Source organism: Ursus arctos, chromosome X (genome assembly GCF_023065955.2).
Source record: "Ursus arctos isolate Adak ecotype North America chromosome X, UrsArc2.0, whole genome shotgun sequence".
Classification (NCBI taxonomy): domain Eukaryota; kingdom Metazoa; phylum Chordata; class Mammalia; order Carnivora; family Ursidae; genus Ursus; species Ursus arctos.
In genome coordinates this window covers 85128353-85145386 of record NC_079873.1, presented here as the reverse complement: position 1 = coordinate 85145386, position 17034 = coordinate 85128353, and positions in this window count along the sequence as shown.

Here is a 17034-nt window from a genome sequence, read left to right as displayed (position 1 = left end):
ACTAAAATAGCTATATTAACACTATTCCATTATGATAACTATACTCCTGATGTTTAAAAATATAAATAGAGATATAGAAAAATCCCAAGTAAAATTTCTAGAGATAAAAAATATACTGGATGGAATAAAGGCATATTAGATATTGCAGAGGAAAATATTAGGGAACTGAAGGCATATTGATAGAAACTGAGAAAAATAAAACTCAGGGATAAAAACCAAATGAAAAGAGCATTAGTGATTTGTGGGACTACTTAAAGTGGCCTAATATACATGCAATTGCAGAAGTGGGGGCAAATATTTCAAGAAAGAGTCCCTGAAAATTATCAAAAATAAAGAAAGCTATCCCATAATGATAAATACTTCAATTCACCAAGAGCACATAACAATCCTAAATGTTTATGTCCCCAGTGACACAGACTCAAAGTGCATGAAGAAAAAAGAATAAAACTGCAAGGAGAAATAGAAAAATGCACAATTATAGTATAAGATTTCAGGATCTTTTTCTGAATAACTGATAGAAAATCAGAAAGAATATACACAACTAATGAATCATTGAACACTACATCAAAAACTAATGATGTACTGTATGCTGGCTAATTGAATTTAAGTAAAAAAACAAAGGGTCAAAAAAAAGGAAATATAGTAGAGTTGATCAATGAAATCAACCAACTTGACCCAATTAACATTTAAAGAACACCACATCCAACAGCAGCAGAATACACATTCTTTTCAAGTATAAATGTTCATAGGACTTTTGCCAAGATAACCTATATTCTGGACCACAACACAAATCTGAATATATTGCAAAAATCAAAGCAAAAATCAATGGAATAGAAAACAAAAACAAAATAGAGAGAAATCAATGAATCAAAAGCTAATTCTTTACAAGATTAAGGGTACTAAGAAACCTTTAGCCTATCGGATCAGGAAAGAATAAAAGAAGAAATAAATACCAATATTGAGAATGGGAGAAGTAACATCACTACAGATTATACATATGTTAAAAAGATATTAAAGGAATATTTTGATAAATTTATGTCAATACATTTGACAACTTAGATAAAATGAATAAATTCTTTGAAGAATGCAGCCTAACAAAGCTTAACAAAAAATAGTCTTTTGGGTTTTCCACATAAAGTATCATGTCATCTGCAAAGAGGGAGAGTCTGCCTTTTTCTTTGCCAATTTGGATGCCTTTTATTCCTTTTTGTTGTCTGATTGCTGACGCTGAGGCTAGGCCTTCTAGCACTATGTTGAACAATAGTGGTGACAGTGGTCATCCCTGTCGTGTTCCTGACTTTAAGGGAAAAGCTCTCAGCTTTTCCTTATTGATAATGATATTCACTGTGGGCTTTTCATAGATGGTTTTTATGATATTGAGGAATGTTCCCTCTATCCCTATACTCTGAAGAGTTTTAATCAGGAGTGGAGATATTTGCAAATGACATTACAAATAAAGGGCTGGTATCCAAGATCTATAAAGAACTTCTCAAACTCAACACCCAAAAAACAAATAACCTAGTCAAAAAATGGGCAGAGGATATGAACAGACACTTCTCCAAAGAAGACATACAAATGGCTAACAGACACATGAAAAAATGCTCAACATCACTAGCCATCAGGGAAATTAAAATCGAAACCACAATGAGATACCACCTTACACCAATTAGAATGGCAAAAATTAACAAAACAGGAAAAAACAAATGTTGGCGAGGATGTGGAGAAAGGGGAACCCTCTTACACTGTTAGTGGGAATGCAAGCTGGTACAAACACTCTGGAAAACAGTATGGAAGTTCTTCAAGATGTTAAAAATAGAGCTACTCTACAACCCAGCAATTGCACTACTAGGTATTTACCCCAAAGGTACAGATGTGGTGAAAAGAAGGGGCACATGCACCCCAATGTTCATAGCAGCAGTGTCCACAATAGTCAAATTGTGGAAGGAGCCGAGATGCCCTTCAACAGATGAATGGATAAAGAAGATGTGGTGCATATATATGACGGAATATTATTTAGCTTTCAGAAAGGATGAATACCCACCATTTGCACTGACATGGATGGAACTGGAGAGGATTATGCTGAGTGAAGTAAGTCAAGCAGAGAAAGACAATTATCCTATGGTTTCACTCATATGTGGAACATAAGCAATAGCATAGAGGACCATAGGGAGGGAAATCTGAAGGGGAAGAAATCAGAAAGGGAGATGAACCATGAAATATTATGGACCCCAGGAAACAGACTGGGGGTTTTAGAGGGAGGGGGCGGGGGGGAAGGGGTAACAAGGTGGTGGGTATTAAGGGGGGCACGTGTTGTGATGAGCACTGGGTGTTATACGTAACTAATGAATCACTGAACACTGCATCAAAAACTGATGATGTACTATACAGTGGCTAACTGAACATAAAAAAAATTAAAAAAATAGAAAAGTGAGTAGTCCTATAATTATTAAGGAAATTAAATTTGTAGTCAAAACCTTCCCAGAAAGAAAACTCCAGGCTTAGATGGCTTCATTTGTGAATTCCACCAAATATTCAAAGAAGAATTAATACCAACTCTTTACAAACTCTTCCAAAAAATAAAAGAGGAGGGAATACTTCTCTAAGTATTCAATGGGTCCAGTGTTACCCTTATACCCAAACTAGAAAAAGGCATCATAAGAACACTGTAGACCAATATCTCTTATGAATGTAGATTCAAACATCCTCAGCAAAATACTAGCAAATCAACTTCAGCAACATATTAAAATAACCATACACCATGACAAGTGGGATTTATCCCAGGAGTGCAAAGCTCACTCAACATACTAAAATCTATCAGTGTATTACACCATGATAAGAGGACACTGGACAAAAACCATATAACAATCAATAGACAGAGGAAAGTCATTGACAAAATTCAATAATCATTCATGTTAAATACACTCATTAACTAGAAATGGAAGGAAAATTCCTCAATCAGAGAAATGGCTTCTATAAAAAACCCACAGCTAATATCATATTTAATTGTGAAAGAGAATGATTTCCCCCCTAAGATAAGAAATAAGATGAATGGAAGCACCTGGGTGGCTCAGGAGGTTAAGCATCCAACTCTTGACTTCAGCTCAGGTCATGATCTCAGGGTCATGAGATCGAGCCCCATGTGGGCCTCCCTGCAGCACATGGACCCTGCTTAAGATTCTCTCTCTCCCTTTCCCTCTGCCCCTCCCACCACACTTTCTCTTTCCTAAAAAATGTTTGCTCTCACCACTTCCACTTAACATTGAAAAGAGGTTCTGACCAGTGTAATCAGACAAGAAAAAGAACAAGTTATGGAATGGAAGAAATAACTTTCTTTTCATTCATAGATGACAGGATCTTGTATATAGAAAGTCCTAAGGAATTCAGAAATGGATTATTAGAGCTCATAAATGAGTTCAGCCAGAATGCAGGATACAAGATCAATATTTTAAAAAATCCTCAATAGCCAGACTGTGGAAAGAGCTGAGATGTCCATTGACAGATGAACAGATAAAGAAGATGTGGTCCATATATGCAAGAGAATATTGCTCAGCCATCAGTAAGGATGAGTACTTACCATTTACGTCGACATGGATGGAACTGGAGGGGATCGTGCTGAGCGAAATAAGTCAATCAGACAAAACAGTTATCATATGGTTTCACTCATATGTAGAATATAAGAAACAATAGAAGATCATAGGGGAAGGGAGGGAAAACTGAATGGGAAGACATCAGAAAGGGAGACAAACCATGAAAGACTCTTAGCTATAGGAAACAAACTGAGGGTTGCTAGAGGGGAGGTGGGTAAGGGGATGGAGTAATTGGGTGATGGGCATTAAGGAGGGCATGTGATGTGATGAGTACTGGATGTTGTATTTAACTGATGAATTACTGAACTCTACATCTGAAACTAATGGTGTATTATATGTTTGCTAATTAAATTTAAATTATAAAAAGAAAAAAAATCAACTGTACTTCCAGATGTTAGTAAATGTGAATAGAAAATTAAAGTGTAAAAAATGTAATTTAAGATAGTATAAAAATATTACATACTTTGTGATAAAGCCAACAAAAGATGCACTAGACCCACACTGTGAAAACCACAAAATGCTGCTGAGAGAAATTAAATACCTAAAGAAGTGGAGAAATGGATATTGTTCACAAGGCGGGAACCCTAGACATTAAGATGCCAATCTTCCCCAAATTGATTTATAGATTAAATACACCCTCAACCAAAATCCCAGAAGACTTTTCTGTAGAAATTAATAAGCTGTTTCTAAAATTTATATGGAAATACAAACACCCTAGAATAGATTTAAAAAACTTTTAAAAGGTTTTTTTTAATTTTATTTTTAAAAGATTTTATTTATTTATTTGAGAGAGAGTACGAGCTGTGGGGGGGAGGTGGAAGGAGAGGGAGAAGCAGAATCCCTGCTGAGCAGGGAGCCTGATGCAGGGCTCAATGTGGGGCTTAATCCCAGGACCCTGAGATCACGACCTGAGCTGAAGGCAGAAGCTTAACCAACTGAGCCACCCAAGTGCCCCTAAAAAGCTTTTATTTTAATTCCAGTTAGCATATAGTATTATATTAGTTTCAGGTGTACAATATATTGATTCAACACTTCCATACTCTACCCAGTGCTCATCATGACACATGCACTGCTTAATCCCCATCACCTATTTAACCCATCCCCCTGCCCCTCTCCCTCTGGTAACCATCAGATTGTTCTCTATAATTAAGAGTCTGTTTCTTAGTTTCTCTCTCTCTGTTTTTTTCCCTTTGCTCCTTTGTTTTCTTTCTCAAATTCCACATATGAGTGAAATCATATGGTATTTGTTTTTCTCTGACTTGTTTCCCTTAGCATTATACTCTCTAGATCCATTCATGTTGTAAATGGCAAGATTTTGTTCTTTTTTATGGCTGAATAATATACTATATAATATATATATATATTTATACTATATATATAACATATAATATAGATATATTTTCACATCTTCTTTATCCATTCATCAACTGGGCTGCTTCCATATCTTGGCTATTGTAAATAATGCTGCTATAAACATAGGGGTACATGCATCCCTTTGAATTAGTATTTTGGTATTCTTTGGGTAAACACCCAGTAGTGTGATTGCTGGATCATAGTGTAGTTCTACTTTTAACTCTTTGAGGATCCTCTATACTGTCTTCCACAGTGGCTGCACTAGCTTGCCTTCTGCCCAACATTGCAAGAGGGTTCCTTTTTCTCCACATCCTTGCCAACACCTGTTGTTTCTTTTGTTGTTGATTTTAGTCATTCTGACAGAGGTGAGGTGATATTTCATTGTGATTTTGATTTGCATTTCCCTGATGGTAAGTGATGATGAACATTTTTTCATGTCTGTTGGCCATTTGTACATCTTCTTTGGAGAAATGTCTGTTCATGTCTTCTGCTCAGTTTTTAATTGGATTGTCTTTTGAGTTTGATAAGTTCCTTATAGATTTTGGATGCTAACTCTTTATTGAATATTTCATTTGCAAATATCTTCTCCCCTTCTGTAGATTGCCTTTTAGTTTTGTTGATTGTTTCCTTCACTGTGCAGAGGTTTTTAATTTTGATGAAGTCCTAATGGTTTATTTTTGCTTTTTCCCCCTTTGCCTCAGGAGACATCTAGACATATTGGGTTATGGCCAATGTCAAAGAAATTATTGCCTTCATTCTCTTTTAGGATTGTTATGGTTTCAGTTCTCACATTTAGGCCATTAATCCATTTTGAATTTATTTTTGTCTATGGTGTAGGACAGTGGTCCAATTTCTTTCTTTTGCATGTGGCTGTCCAGTTTTCCCAACACCATTTGTTGGAGAGACTGTCTTTTTCCCATTGGATATTCTTTCCTGCCTTGTCAAAGATTAATTGACCATATAGTTGTGGGTTTATTTCTGGGATTTCTATTCTGTTTTCAATAGAACAGATCAGATCTATTTGCCTATTTTTATGCCAGTACCATACTGTTTTGATAATTACAGATTTGTAATATAACTTTAAACCCAGAATTGTGATGCATCTAGCTTTTCTTTTCTTTTTCAAGATTGTTTTAGTTATTCAGGGTCTTTGTGGTTCCATACAAATTTTAGGATTGTTTGTTCTAGTTCTATGAAAAATGTTGTTGGTATTTTGATAGGGGTTGCATTAAATGTGTAGATTGCTTTGCATAGTATAGACATTTTAACAATATTTGTTTTTCCAATCCATGAGCATCTTTACATTTCTTTGTGTCATCTGCAATTTCTCTCATCAGTGTTTTATAGTTTTCAGTGTACAGGTCTTTCACCTCTTCACTTATGTTTATTCATAGGTATCTTATTTTGGGTGCAATTGTAAATGGGATTGTTTTCTTAATTTCTCTTTCTGTTGCTTCATTAGTAGTGTATAGAAATGCAACAGATTTCTGTACATTGATTTAGTATCCTGCAACTTTACTGAATTTGTTTATCAGTTCTAGCAGTTTTTTAGTTGAGTCTTTATGGTTTTCTATGTTTGGTATCATGTCATCTGCAAATAGTGAAAGTTTTACTTCTACATTACTGATTTGGTTGCCTTTTTTTTCCCCTTTTTGTTGTATGATTGCTGTGGTTAGGTACTATGTTGAATAAAAGTAGTGAGCATAGATATGATCATCTTGTTCCTGACGTTAGGAGGAAAGCTCTCAGTTTTTCCCCTTTGTGGATGATTTTCACGGTGGATTTCTCATATAAGGCCTTTATTATGTTGAGGTATGTTCCCTCAAAAACCTATTTTGTTGAGAGTTTTTATCATGAAATGATCCTGTACTTTGTAAAACGCTTTGTCTGCATCTATTGAAATGATCATATAGTATTTATCCTTTCTATTATTGATCTGATGTATCATGTTGATGGATTTATGACTATTGAACCACCCTTGCAATGCAGGAATAAATCTGACTTGATGATGGCGAATTATTTTGTTAATGTATTGTTGGACCTGGTTTGCTAGTATTTTGTTGAGGATTTTTGCATCTGTGTTCACCAGGTATATTGGAGTGTAGTTCTTTTTTGTGTGTGTGCAGTGTCTTTACCTGGTTTTAGAATCAGGGTAATGCTGGCCTCATAGAATGAAATTTGGAGGTTTTCCTTCCTTTTCAATTTTTATAATAGTTTGAGAAGAATAGGTATTAAGTTTTCTTTAAATGTTTGGTAGAATTTGCCTATGAAGCCATCTGACCCTGGACTTTTGTTTTTGGGGAATTTTATTCATTACTGATTCAATTTCTTTGCTGGTTATTGGTCTGTTCAAATTTTCTATTTCTTCCTGTTTTAATTTTGGCAGTTTTTATGTTTCTAGGAATTAATTTTTCATAATATTCTCTTATAATGGTTTGTATTTCTCCACCGTTGGTTGTTATTTTTCCTCTCTCATTTGTGATTATATTTATTTGGTTTCTTTTCTTTTTTTCTTGATAAGTCTGGCTAGAGGTTTATCAATTTTATTGATTTTTTTTTTCAAAGAACCAGCTCCTGGTTTCATTGATCTGTTCTGTTGCTTTTTAAATTTCTATTTCATTTATTTTTGCTCTAATCTTTATTATTTCCTTCCTTCTGCTGGTTTTAGGTTTTGTATGTTGTTCTTCTTCTAGCCCCTGTAGGTGTAAGATTAGATTGTTTATTTGAAAATTTTCTTGCTTCTTGAATAAGCCTGTATTGCTATAAATTTCCCCCTTAGAACTGCTTTTGCTGTATCCCAAAGGTTTTGGACCATTGTGTTTTCATGTACTTGTTTATATCTTGTTTTATTTTCTGGTTAACCTATTCATTGCTTAGTAGCATGCTATTTAACCTCCATGAATTTGTGGTCTTTCCAGATTTTTTCTTGTGGTTGATGTCTAGTTTCGTAGTGCTGTGGTCTAAAACAACAACTTCTTCTTCAAAAGAAGAACAGGGATGCCTGGGTGGCTCATTCAGGTAAATGTCCATTTCTTGATTTTGGTTCAAGACATGATCTCAGGGTTGTGAGACTGAGCCCCACGCAGGGCTCTGCACTCAGTGGGGAGTCTGCTTGTCTTTTTCCCTCTGCTCCTGCTCCCACTCTCTATCTCTCTCTCAAATTAATTAATTAATTAATTAATAAAATCTTTTAAAAATCTAAAAAGAACAACGTTGGGAGACTAACATCACCTGATTTCAAAAAATATTATAAAACTACTATAATCAAGACAGTGTGGCATTTCTATAAAGATGGACAATAAATTAATGTAACAGAATAGGGGATTCAGAAATAGACACATGCATATTTTGAAAACTGATTTTTGACAAAGATGCAAAAGTCATTTGTTGAAGAAAGGAGGCAACTCAATATCCAAATGTGAAAATATGAACATTGACCCATATCTTGCATAATATGCAAAAATTAACTCAAAATGAATGACAGACCTAAATGTAAAATCATAATTTTTAAGATGTCAACAAAGGATAAAATTATTGTGCCCTTGGGTTATGGAAATATATCTAATATATGACACCAAAAGCAATCCATAAAAGAACAAATTGATAAAGTAGACTTCATCAAAATTAAAAGTAAAAATTTCTGTGAAAGACACTGTTAAAACAGTGAAAAGACAAACCACCAACTGGGAGAAAATCTGTGATGCTTATATCTGATAAAGGACTTGTATTCAGGAATATATAAAGAACGCTCATAACCTAACAATAAGAAAATGAACAACTCAATTTAAAAAATGGGTAAAAGTCTGAACACATATTTCACTAAAGAAGATACACAATGGCAAATAAGCACATGAAAGATAAATATGTTCATCTTAATTAGTCATCAGGGAAATGCAGATTGAAACCATAATGAGATACCATTACACAATATTAGGATGGTTGAATTTTTTAAAAATATAGCAAGTGTTGGAAAGGATGTGGGAGAACTAGAATTCTCATATTTTACTCATGCAAATATAAAAGGTTTCAACTAGTTTGGAAAACAATTTGGCAGTTTCTTAAAAAGCTAAGTGTACACCTACTTTATGATCCAGTCATTCTTTTCCTATTTACCCATGAGAAATTAAAGCTTATGTCCATGCAAAGACTTGTATATGAATGTTTAAAGTAACATTATTGGTAATAGCCAAAAATCCAGAAATCATCTAAGTGTCCATCAATAGGTTAATGGGAAAAAAAATTTAGTGTATTTAAACACTGGAACACTACATAGCAATAAAAATGAATGAAGTATACAGATACATGCTGCAACATATTTGAATCTCAAAATAATTATGCTTAAGGAAACCTCACCAAGAGTAGTATAGAATCTATGATTCAATTTATATAAAATTCTAGAAAATGTCAACTAATCTGTAGTGACAGAAAACAGATTAATGGTTGTCTATGGGAGGAGGAGCATGAAGGAAGGATTACAGAGGAGCAAGAGCAAATGTTGGAGGATGATGGATATGTTCAACATCTTCATTGTCGTGATGCTTTCATGGAGATTATATATATATTATATGTGTACATGATATGCACACATATTATTCATACACTTTAAATATATGCAGTCTACTGTACGTCAATTATATCTGAATAATTTTTTTAAAAGATAAAGGAAAAAAAGATAAAAGATAAAAAGAACATAGTTAAATTGCTGATATAACTAGAATTGTACAACATTCATATTCCAATTCAAACACTTACCCATACAGCTCAAGCATTAGTTAGCAAGCAATATTTTTAAGGTCTCAAATTACTGCTACTCTTTCCCTCTGGGAAAAGATAACAAGTCAAGATTATGACCCAGTCATATTTTCCAGGGCTACACAGAACCTCAAACACTTCCTCTATCTCCACCACACTGCCCAGTTGCATAGCTTTTTTTGTCTACAAATATTTACTGAACATCTACCATGTGCTAGACACTGCACTAGGCAGGAGTGGAGGTGGGGGTGTCAGATACAAAAGTGAATAAGACATAGTCCCAGAGCCTAAAAACTTTAGTGGTAAATAGGACAAAATGATATCCAACATCTAAGTGTGAAATCAGTGATGTTTGTTTTCTAAGCTCCAGTGAACGGCTTTCTTCCTCATTCTCCTTACTAAAGAAAAGATTGATCAAAGCCTCTCTAATTCTTGCCTGAGCTCACAGCTTTTATCAGAACCCTGGCTTTCAATCTTCCTGAAAATATGAAGATCCTGTGTATCCAGAGTCCATTGAAAACTCCGCCTGGGTTTTTACCTCTCCACCTACCTGGCTTCTAGTCCCATACATACACAACAGAGCTACCACCTCTCCCTTCACATGGCTCCCCTGCCCTGGCTTTGAACTAACCCCCCAACACCAATCTGGCTGAACCAGATGGCCCAGAATTTATGCTGCTGTGTGTCTCTTGGATTCCTAGGGCAAGTTCTTCAGAATGAGGGACAAGGACAAGCTGACTATTCAGACAGTAGTCAGGAAGGGAACCCTGGGGTTATGAGAGAATGTGAAGGAATAAGAAATGTCAGATGACTCAGCCCAAAATCAAGGGAAAAAAGAAAAACAAAGCATTTCACTTGGCTATATATCAAAATTTAAGGAATTAGTCACATAAATTGACTTCCTAATGTATGCTTCCCAGTGACCATAAAACACAGTTATTTCTATGCAGACAATTCAATATATATCAAAATAATTCAGTTATAAGCTGCATTTGACCACAACAGCAAATTCTGTTCATAAATACTCAAGTTCCACAGTGGTTGCTTCTCTACAACTACTTTAGGACACATATTTCTTTAGGACACAAGGAAGGGGTGTTACACCTTGGTAATGATGAAGAAAGAAGGAAACACGTCATTTTTGAAGGTTAATATGCTGAAAAGTTATGGTAAGCCCAGAATATCTTTTCTTGGACGTCTTCATTAAACAACTGTCTTTTGATACCATACAAAATGAGTTTGGAGGCATAGCAAAGTGTATCTGCTTAATACATTTTTGCACTTTGAAGTCCTTCACCTTCCTATGATCAGGTTCTCCATCTCTTCTCAACATATGTACACCTTTCTAAATTGCTAAATCACCAGTTATCTACACCTCCACCTTGTGTTACAGTCATAACTTCAAAGCACACACAGTGATCTGTGTGGTATCCTTAGGAGAAGGGTGGCCACCAAGGCTTAAGTGTATCTAGGCAAAGGAAAATCTCTTTCCACCAAAGTTCTTCCTGTCCCCTGAGCACCTTATAAGATGTAGATTACTCTCCAACTATTCCTGATTCTTCTGGAAAAGGCGGTATCTGAAGAAACCCTGACATTGGGAGAGCTATCTCTTGACTGAAAAGGGGAGGGAAAGTTACTGTTATGTTTGGAGTGGAGTTCCCACAAAGCTGGGCATTCTAGAAAATCGAGCAGGTATGAAGCCACTGTATCCTGGATTCTAGCACAGAGCCAACTCCTGATGCAGCCTGCTGTGTGCATCCTAACTTGTAGGTGTCAGGGTAAAGTGCCCTTTGAGTGGAAACTAGGCTGTATTAAACATTTTGAGCCATTTATTTGCTCAGTTTTTAAAACCTGGTCTTTTTCCCCCTCCATTACCTTATGTAAGCTTACTTGGGAAAAATGATTCTGGGCCTTTAAAAAGATTTACTAAGAAGAAGGGAATTACCACTGTTTTTTTCACACTGTGCTTTGCCAAGTTGTAACATTTCCTAGAGTTAACCAGGACCAATGAGTTCCATCCCTGGACTTTGCATGCTTTCCATATTTAAAGTTGTTCAAAGAAAAAGCACCACATTTTACTTTGGGAGACCCATTCTATTATTTTCCAAAGTTCAGTGCAGCACAGAGGGCTGGGATGAACATTGGCTTAAGGGTTAAACTCTCTGAGCCTCACTTTCCTCGTCTATAACTCAAGAGGGTGAAACTACATCTCTAAATTTACATTTTATAAAGTTTCTTCCATTTCTGACATTAGATGATTTTTAAATTCATTTATAGACTCACTTATTAAATATTTACTGAGCATGTAACGTGTCACACATTGCATTGTCAAGGGTAGGATGGGGGTGTCAGATACAACAGTGAAAAAGACATGGTCCCAGCTCTTAAAAAGTTCTAGTGGGTTTTTTCATGTCACCTTAAAGGCCCTGAACCTTTTCTTTAGGGGGATGACGAGTCATTGATGAGTTTATTGTGTATGTGGGGGTGGGGCGGATGGATTTTGTTCACATTGAGAAAACCAGATCATCCAGTAGAAACCACTGAAGAGGCTGTTCTAGTGGTTCCTGACCGAGGTGAAGAGGGCTTGAACTAAAGAGCTGGTCAGCAATGTAAAATTAGTAAAATTTGAGGGCCATTTAAACACATAGCCTTGTTACCACTATAGAGCATGCAAAATGATATGAGGGTCTGCCTTTGCCTTTACGGCTTGAGAAGACAGTTATATGCTCCTTTGGAAACTCAAGCAAAACAAAAATTTCACTGTGGAATGACAAAGCTGGGAGAGATCATTTGTAAGACAAGAAGGTGTTTGAAGCCAGTTGTGATGATTAAGTCTCCTTTCAAAGTAGATGCAAAGTACTGTAGGAGTTCAGGGGAGGAATGAAATCTGCATCAATTGGAGCGGTCAAGTAAGATTTCATAAAGGAAGAGGTTGGCAGATGTGCAGTAGGGGAAGAAATACACGAAGGCAACAAGGCATAGGTTGGGAGTACCAAGTGAATTTTTTGTGGAAAAGCATGTAGTTCGGTTGGAGAGTAGTATAAGATAGATGGTTAAACTATAATTGCAGGTAAATTTCGATTAGACAAATCTGGAAAGGTGCCAAAAGCCATGCCAGATAGTTAAGACTTTATTCTTAATGTAGTGGGAAGCTGCTGAAAATTTTTGAGCAAGAAGAGACAATCTAATATGGGATTTGGGAAATGAATTTGATGACAATGTGGAAGATGGATTGAAGAAAGGAAAGATTGTGGAGGTCAATTGGAAGACTGTTGTAGTATATTATGTCTGATCATTCTGCCCTGTTACTTCCCCTCCCTACACACGGGCACACACACACACACACACACACACACACACACACACACACCAACTACTCCTCTATTCCCTGGGTCACTGATGAAGCAGGTCCTTTTCTGTCTGCGCCTTAGGTCCAATTTCAGCAGCCTCAGGTTGAAATCCCCACTCTTGATCTTAGCACACAGAAAAGGTTTCTTTTGGTGCTGGTTCAAGCCTCTTCACCAGTGCCACTGAGTTGAACTTCCCATTGTGATAGGCGCACAGCTCAGAGTGAAAGACACATTTGCCTGGCATGAAATTCTTCTCTCAACCCAATGCCTTTCCTGAAACATCCAAGATTTTCCTTGAACATTTACACAAAATGTCGTATCTGTAACTTCAGGTCCACTACGTCTAGCAGACAGAATAGGCCCACAGTGACTTCTGGAGAGAAGGTAGTCAAAACAGGCATCTAAGAACTGGGGTGGCATTCACACAGCTGGTTCAATTAGCTCATGGTGGAGAAAATTCTCTTCCACAGGGCAACATCTCTAACAGATTCATTAGAGAGCATTCTCGTACAGATGAGGTGACTGAGACCCAAAGAGAATAAGTAGATTTTCCTAGATTACCCTGCTAATCAGTGACAGAACTGGGACTAGATGCAGTTTCTTAAGCTCCAGATCAGCCTTTGTTTCATTACATTCAGCACTCAAGGTGATGTTGTTCTGATTGCTGTTGCTGCACCCTAGAGAAAAATTTGCTCTTATGCAGCCATTCTTCAGGAAATTGAAAATCTAAAAAGACAAGGAAGATTAAGAGACCTATAGGAGTGATTAATCAGCTACTCAATTTCAAAAAAAAGTAATAAGAAGTAACACCTTGAAGATTACAAACTACCCAGGAGCATAAATAACAGCAACGGCAATAAAATATTTTAAAATATTTCTGAATTTGTAGAATACAATTTTATGCCCCTAATATTGTCTTTTACTTGTTGTTAACGGTCATTAAACAATTCAAGTATCTCTTTTTTTTAAACATTTTATTTTATTTTATTTTATTTTTTTAAACGACTTTTTATTATATTATGTTAGTAACCATACAGTACATCCCCGGTTTCCGATGTAAGGCTCGATGATTCATTAGTTGCGTATAACACCCAGTGCACCATGCAATACGTGCCCTCCTTACTACCCATCACCAGCCTATCCCATTCCCCCACCCCCCTCCCCTCTGAAGCAGTATCCCATAGGTTTTGGACTGTTGTATTTTCATTCTCATTGGTCTCCATAAATTGTTTAATTTGATTTTTGATTTCCTGGTTTATCGAGTCATTCCTGAGCAGTATGGTTCTTAGTCTCCAAGTGTTTGAGTTTCTTCCAAATTTTTCCTTGTGGTTGAGTTCCAATTTCAATCTTTTGGTATCGGTTGAGACCTGTTTTGTGTCCCAGAACATGGTCTATTCTTGAGAATGTTCCATGGGCATTAGAATAGAATGAGTATTCTTTGGTTCTGGGGTGTAGTGTTCTATATATATCTATGAGGTCCAACTTGTCGAGTATGGTGTTCAAAGCCTTTGATTCTTTGCTTAGTTTTTGCCAGGGTATTCTGTCTATTTCTGATAGTGGAGTGTTGAGGTCCCCTACTATTAATGTATTTTTATTTATATGTCTCTTTATTCTGGTTAAGAGTTGGCTTGTGTATCTTACTGCTCCCCTGTTGGGGGCATATATATTTATAATTGTCATATCCACTTGTTGAATACTTCCTTTAAGAATAATATAGTGCCCTTCTGCATCTCTAACTATAGTCTCTAGTTTAAAATCCAATCTATCTGATATGAGAATTGTTACCCCAGCTTTCTTTTGAGGTCCATTTGCGTGAAAGATGGTACTCCATCCCCTTACTCTCAGTCTGAATGCATCTTTGGGTTCGAAATGAGTCTCTTGTAGACAGCAAATGGATGGGTCATTTCTTTTTATCCAATCTGCAACCCTGTGGCGTTTTACAGGAGCATTTAAGCCATTCACATTAAGACTGAGTACTGAGAGATATGATTTTAATGATGCCATGTTGCCAGTAAGGTCTTTGTTTGTATTGGCTGTGACTTTCTGTTCTGTATCATTCTTGGGGCCTTTTTACTTTTATAGAACCCCCCGTAATATCTCCTGTAGGGCTGGTTTCATGGTTACAAAATTGGCTAGTGACTGGCGATTCTGAAATGTCTTTATTTCTCCATCAATTCTGAATGACAGCCTTGCTGGATAAAGGATCCTTGGCTGCATGTTTTTCTCTGAAAGAGCTTTAAATATGCTCCCCCAACCCTTTCTCTCATTCCAGGTCTGTGTAGACAGGTCTGACGTTATTCTGATACCTTTGCCTTGGTACATGAGAAATTTCTTTGCCCTGGCCGCTTTCAATACTGTATCCTTGGATCTAATATTTGCGAAATGCACTATGACGTGACGTGGCGTAGGTTTGTCGTGGTTGAGTTTGGGAGGGGTCCTCTCTGCCTCTTGGACACAAATGTTTGTTTCCCTTGCTAGATTAGGGAAGTTTTCAGCTACAATTTGTTCAAATATCTCTTCTAGACCTCTGTTTTTCTCCACCCCCTCGGGGATGCCGATGATTCTAACATTGGATCATTTCATTGAGTCAGTAATCTCCCATAACCTACATTCGTGGGCGTGGATTTTTTTAAGAGCAGCTTCTATTTTGGTTTTTTCCTCTATTAACCCATCCTCCAATTCACTAACCCGTTCCTCTGCTTCTGTGACCCTGGCCGTCAGAGCCTCTAGTTTTGCTTGCATTTGGCTCATAGAATTTTTAATTTCTGTCAGATTCGCTCTCATTTCTGTCCTTAGGGATTCTATATTCTCAGTAATCTTTTCGTTCATAGTTTTTTCAATTCTACTCATCATTTTGACCATCGTTACTCTGAATTCTATTTCTGATACTTCGGTTACATCCCTATCCATTATTTCTGTGGCAGAGGCCACAGACTCACTGTCTTTTCTTTGCTGGGGGGGGGGGTGCTTCTCCTTCTTTTTCATTCTGATGAGGAGAGGTTGCGGGGTTGTCCAGAGCCCAAATTATTGACTGGGTCCCAGTCCGTGCCCCTTGTTTTATAGGGATCTTAGGGATGTGGGCTTCTTCTTTAAAGATTTTATTTATTTATTTATTTATCTGAGAGAGAGAGACAGACAGTCAGCAAGAACGGGAACAGAAGCAGGGGAGTGGGAGAGGAAGAAGCAGGCTCCCAGCAGAGGAGCCCGATGAGGGACTCCTTTCCGGAACGCCGGGATCACGCCCTAAGTGGGAGACAGGCGCTCAATGGCTGCGCCACCCAGGCGCCCCGGGTTGTAGGCTTCTTGATTTTTCAGCCTGCCTTCTGTGTTCTGGGGGAGGGGCCTGCCGCGCTGATACTCAGGCAACCCTGTTTGGGTAGAGTCTCCGTGTCCCCTGCGAGGGGGGATGGGGATGGGCACGCTGTGAGCCGGTATTTCCAGGCTTTTGTTCTCTGGCGGCTTTCCCTGGCGGTCTGCTATGCCTCTTCTGAGAGTCAGAGCAGCAGAGGCTGAATTGTCACAGAACAGAGGGATTGCGGCCCGTTCTCAACTGATGTTCTGGCCACTTTAACTCTGTTACTGTTGGTGCTGCTCAACCCTGCAGTGTCCCAGGATGTGCGCCCCACACCCGGCGTCCCTGCCCTCACTTCCAGGGCCTGCGCGTCTCTGTCCTTTGTGTTTCTAACGCGGCCAGCCGCCAGCCGCCCCGCGCACTCCCGGATCTCCCGGTCTCAGTCTATGTCCGGTGAGCACACCGGATTCCGGAGTTCTGTGAGAAGCCTGGTGGCGCGCGCACCCGGTTCAGGGTCTCAGTCTGCTGTTTCGTGGGTGCCGACCGCGAGTCCGCCCGCTCCCCCATGCAGGTGGCCCGCCAGCCGCCCCGCGCACGCTCCGGGAGCTCCCGGTCTCAGTCTGGATCCCGTGAGCACACCGGGATTGCAGTGTTCCTTGAGATGCCTGGTGGCGCGCGGTCCCGGCTCACCGGTCTCAGT